Genomic DNA, 6,111 nt, shown 5'->3' on the forward strand with positions numbered 1-6,111 from the left:
CATTACAAACTATGGAACCAGAATTTTGCTTTTTCGCTAATGAGGGCTTTTGGCTTGTATGCTTATCTGCTTAACTATGCCTTCTAGACATCCTGCTAAACATGATTTCACAGAAATGAAGAGGTCCAATACCTTTGCAGAAGACTTTTGACAAAAGCATTGCGGCAACTGTTTTTTTGTCTTTCTGCTTATTAAAAAACTTCTTCAACAATGACAATTTTTCCATCTATAAAAATTAGTCGTTGACCGCCTATTACTGAAGAAAACGTTTGCATCATCGTTTTCATTACTGGCGTAGACACCGCTAAAGCGGTTATAGCTGAGCTTCAAAGCTGGAGTGTTCTCTACCAGCTGGACAACGTGAACTTGCCAGCGCAGTCGCTGTCTCCCGATTCGCTGACCTATATCAATGTCGTCGTAAAACTCGTACATCTCATCGTTCCATCGAATGCGGTACTCACCGTTGCCAATGCGAAAATGACCAAAAATCGAGAGAAAAAAAACCTTTCTTTCGGACACTACTAACTCCGACTCATCAGATGATGTCATTGTCCATGCCTTCGCACCTAATAGCAGGACGTGAATAATGAGAGACATGTAAAGCTTTGACTTTGTTCCTTACATCCATTCCCCTTGATATGGATCTAATTTTCCTATTAACATTTATGAAAATGTGTTCCATTCATTTCCGTTTGTGTATACATATATATTATACTTACATATGTAGTAGACCAATATAGTATATGGTATAAAGTTTAAAATTCTTATATTAGATATATTGGTCATATATTGAGCAGATTTTATCTAGGTCTTGTATATCATAATACATGATTGTCAGAAATAGCTAGTCACTGGATTTCATTCATATACCTCACAGAATGATCAATATATAATATGATTGAGATTCCTTACGTTACGTATTTAAGAGCTAGGGAAAGTATTTAATCGATTTATATATTTTTGACACGAGCATGCACTGTTATCAGGTAAAAACTACTTGTGAATGTTATTAAGATATGTTACATGTTGAATCATGTCAGCCGTATAAAATTAACCGGAAGATCAAAAATATTTACATTAGGTATATTGGGACAACTTCCCTTATTAACCTGATTTGATCCGTTTTTGACACAAGAGCTGTTATCATAGAAATTTTCCCTCCGAATTTCAATTCTATACCACAGAGATTGACAAAAATGTCTGGTAAAACTTCGGCGGGATACATACATATGTATATTCTGTATTTATGGCCTATAAAATTGGAAACGCTGTAAAGACTTCTTCTCGGTAAGGTAAGTTATAGGTTTTCGGCAAAGTAGTTATAGTGGCCACATGACAAATAAATTTGTTTAATAATACTGTACAATTAGTACTGTAGTTTTTTCAATAACAAACACATTTTTCAATAACAAAAATTGTTGGTAAACTGATTCATTGTGCAAGGTAAGATAAGAGACGTGGCTGTGACAGGAGTACATTATACAAAAAACAGAAATTCATGAATTTGTGCAAATGAGTGACAACTCTTCGGTAAACAAACTGTGCTATTAATCAGATAAATAAAGTTTATAAATTTTAACGTTTACTGCGTAGCGCATCATCAAATTTCTAAGGATGACAAAGTTGTAAGTGTTAAATTAGTTATTAAGAGAGCGACAAAGGCGACGGTGCAGAAATACTCAGAGAGCATTGAAACCAAAGCGGCAATTTTTGTTTATTGTGCATTTTTCGTTTACCCAACATTTGCCGTTTGGTTTTTGGGACACATGTTCCTTGTCGTAAGGCGTAATTCATAGATTAGTCCAGTCATTTATGCTTAACATTCATTCTCATTCTCATTCACATAGGACAATTCTCATAAAAACTGTTATCGACGATGAGAAAGTGGATGATAACTCCGCCCATTCCCAATATATTGGTACTGCTTGAAGCTCGATAGATTAATAAATAAATATTTACACAAATCAAGAAGCAGTTAAGGTAACGGGATACATCTTTGGACGAATAAAGTTTTTGAAGTATGCCACATTATGACTAAATATTTTTCAAATCCAAAAAAACATTTTTGAGCCCCTGCGTACCGAATATTATGATCCTAGTACCTACTTGTATAATTGATTTTTGATGTCAACCCTCCGGTGGCATTTTACACCTTAAATTATTTCCTTGGCGTTCATTCTTGTAAGTTGCAAGACAAAAAAATTTTGGGTTGCACCCAAAGTAAGCGCTTTCTTACTTGTGTGATTTAAGGCATTGTAAAAAACTTAAATAATTTCAACGGCCAATTGCAAGAATATTTTCTATGTTCGGTTGCATCTGGTCTTAGCCCTTTCTTACTTACTTCCATCTTGTTTTGTTAATGGCTTCGTCCAGCCTTGAAAGTAATAAATGCTGCAATAATTTTCTTGCGTCGGAAATCAAACTTACTTGGAACTGTGAGCAACAAAAGTTCACCTCAATAAGGCAATTTAAGTGCAGTAAATACACGCTTTCTTTCAAAAAAAGTTTCTTGTCTCGTTTTATATAAGTGTGTAAGTAGTTTGTGGCTTCATTAACTATTGTAACGCTTCGTGGTAGTTCGAGTAAACAATTACAAAGTAAATGAAACGAAGCCAAAACACCTTGTTCCCACCTGACCTGTTCCGTAGAGTTAAGATAGAATCTCCGCAAAGTAACTTTTTTATTCATGCATCATTTACACTGATGGTGAGATGATGACTTGGGTAAGAAAACATATGGCTAGAATAGTTTGCCTGATGACAAAATATATTCCACTGAAATACTTTCACAAGTTATGAAGCTCATTTCCTCATCCTTTCAATAGTTCACCTTGGTATGGAAGTATTACGAAGGAAATTCTAGCAACCATGGATCGGTTTCGCATGTTTACTATGGTGCATCCTTAAATCACTATTTTGCTGAAAGATCTTGGTTGCGGGCTTACAAAATCCAACTCATGCAACCAACAAGGAATGCTATAGAGCCAGGATTAATGAATTTTTCTTGCCTGAATTGAGGATGTTGATGTGAACAACTCTTAGTTCCAACAAGATGGCACTACATGCCTTACAACCGACCAAATAAGCAATTTATTCAAGAAAACTTTTGGTGGGTGTATTATCTCGCCCCAAAGGCCTGTGTCGTAGCTTCCAAAATAAGGGCGATTCACTTTCGGACAAATCGTTTCTATGAGGTTATTGTGAAGTCGCTTGTCTACACAGATAAGCACAAGATGTATGAGTCAACGCTATAAGAAGTGGTCGAAAATTTGACCTCGCGACTGGAATTTATTCGAGTCAGTCTCGGCAGTCACATTCCAAAAATAATTTTTAAAACATAATGACAAACCCTTATCCTTAAAATAAAGCTAAATTCTTAGCAATAACAATAATTTTTCTTATCTCTTGAGTCTTTTCGCACACACATTCGTTTATGTGGCTTTAAAAATATGTACTATATATTTCTATTGTGTGCCAAACATTTAAGGGGTTTGTGGTAAGCATAGTGGCGCCAAAAGTGAAAGCAAAAAACTGAAAAGCAAACATTTTGTTAGTGTGCTACAGCTTCGACTGCGCCAAAAGCAGCAGAATCTCACCGAAACTTGACAGCTGGTACGTGACGCAAAAGGATAACCTGGTAAATTACAACAAAAAACGTCGTCTCCAAATACTGCGATTGAGTCATTGTGACCTGACTTTCGATGACGTAGTTTCAAACATTTATGTATATATGTGTGTGTATTATTACTTGAGTGTGTGTTTGCAAAGGGCGAGATGAAGGTGATGGAAAATAGATTTTTAACTGTAACTATTCAATGAGTTTCGGCACGTTTAAGATAATAGAAAACAGAAATGTGTACATTGAGGCGCTCATTACGGGTATTTGGTATCAGTCACGACCCACAAATTTTGCGTGCCATCACTGAGGGAGGCCATTACTGCGTCTCTATGCTGATAATGAGTTCTACATAAATTAATTTTATCGACTGCAATTTGCATAAATTATAAAGTGTACACTGACTGCTGAACTCTCTGCGAAGAGTATACATTAGAGTGGGTCAAAAAAACACCGCATGTTTTCTTTCGATCCATGCTGTAAATTCTTTGATGGGCATCTCTAGAAAAGGCCTTGCAAGTGTGAGCTATAAATTAGAACAGGTACCAGTAACCTAATGGTTTCATAAATATTTCTTTATTATCAGATAACAATATCTGTATCTCGATTTCAACTCTTTGAAGAAAATATTTCGTGGATTTTGTTTAAAACTGAATTTACTTCTAAAAAGATCCAAAAAGATTTTTTCTTAAACCTTACCGAAAAATTATGTAGACCATTTTTGTAGAACAGAAATTTTCCTGAAGTAAATTGTGTAAATTTTAATTTAAAATGGTTTGTCATTGAGTTATAAAGTTAAAAATAAAAAACAAATTTGCCTTAATTTCACAAAAACCAGCCGCTAAATGTTGTACGCAGTTAAATGTTTGCATCATATATGGTATGTACTTTATTCACTTGATACGCCGTGTCGTATAAGTAACAAAGAATGTGCTATAAATGTTAGTTTAACTGCGTATAACTTTTGAATGAATAATATATCTTTCTTTAATGGAGTGTCCCTCTTTTCAAGTTATAAATTTACTTGCTTAATACAAAATCAAAAAGTCCCGTGAGAAAATAAATATAATTTAGGTCAAATTTAAACAGAAAATAAAGAACTTATTCTCTTTGAATCTTGGTTTTTAGGGCAAACACTGAAACTTTGGGGGCCTTTGCATAAAAAAAACCCAAATAAATTGGAACTCCCTAATACCATATACATACTTATTTATGCATACGTACTTTACATCTCAATACATATGTATATTTGCAAATACATATATTAAAGTGTGAGAATAGTTAATCGTTGTCTACCATTTTCGCATATTAAATTGTCAAAAGTTATAATCTCATCCTGAGTATACGCATTAACTATTCTGGCAACGGTATTTAATTTAAGTACATATTTCTTAGAAATATAAACACACATCTCACCAGATTCCACTTAAAATTATGCATAATTATCGAGCATTAATTGGTTTCCTTTTAACTGAATAATATACATATAATGAATATTTAACTACAATGGAAAATTATGAAATGTCATTTCAGCAGAAGTACCTATCCTTTGACTGATCGTTCATGGATAAATAGCCACGTAGCGACCAGTGACACACATATCTACTTACAATATTAGCTCTACGTTTTATTATCGTATTTATCCACCAAATTCACTAGGAATCATCTGGAGACCGAAAAAAATTAAACGAAAGGATATTCAGAAAAATATATTATCCAAAAATTCAAAGGAAAAGCGAAGACTAAAAAACGAAATTTCTCCTTGCAATCCAACTATGATTCAATTTCGTCAATATTATGCTCTGCACTGAGAACTGAGAAGTGAAGTTATTAAAAACACACAAAAGATAAGTTTTCTGTGCTTAAATAGATTTTAAAAGCATGACTTGATCAGCTGTATTGTAAGAGTAGGTTGAACTCATCGAAACACAGATGAAGAATTTTCAGTTAAGTGTTTAGTGGAGTAATAGCTCGTAGAAGTAGTCGACGGGGACAGAGAAAATGAAGGGTAAATTAAAAAGGCCCCGGCCTGGCACATACATGACTGTCTTAGAATTAAATCTATATGATTTAGTTATAAACTTGACAGCTGTCGGATCATAGGTTTGTGAATTTTATCATTTATAGTGAAGAATGTTGTGAAAAAAAATTGTAAAGAGTATTTCGAGTGTTGATAAAATATTGCTTTTTGAAAGGCACAAATACAGTTGAAACAAAAACTTGGCTTCATGACAAGTTTCCGAATACTGTCCCAAGGAAACAACCATCAGTCACAGGTATGTGAAGTTTAGACATATCGAAATAAGCACTAAAAGGTTTGAATCCAGTGAACGCCCAAAAAAGTTTTTTACCGACGAAAACATCAAAAAAGTCCAGAAAATAATTTTGAATGACCGTAAAGTGAAGTTGTTCGAGTTCACAGGCACTCTAAGGATACGAACTGAATGAGTACATCAGGCTAAGGTTCGCTGTAACTGAGGTCAATTTTGAAGCAGT

Source organism: Bactrocera neohumeralis, chromosome 6, assembly GCF_024586455.1.
Source record: "Bactrocera neohumeralis isolate Rockhampton chromosome 6, APGP_CSIRO_Bneo_wtdbg2-racon-allhic-juicebox.fasta_v2, whole genome shotgun sequence".
NCBI lineage: Eukaryota > Metazoa > Arthropoda > Insecta > Diptera > Tephritidae > Bactrocera > Bactrocera neohumeralis.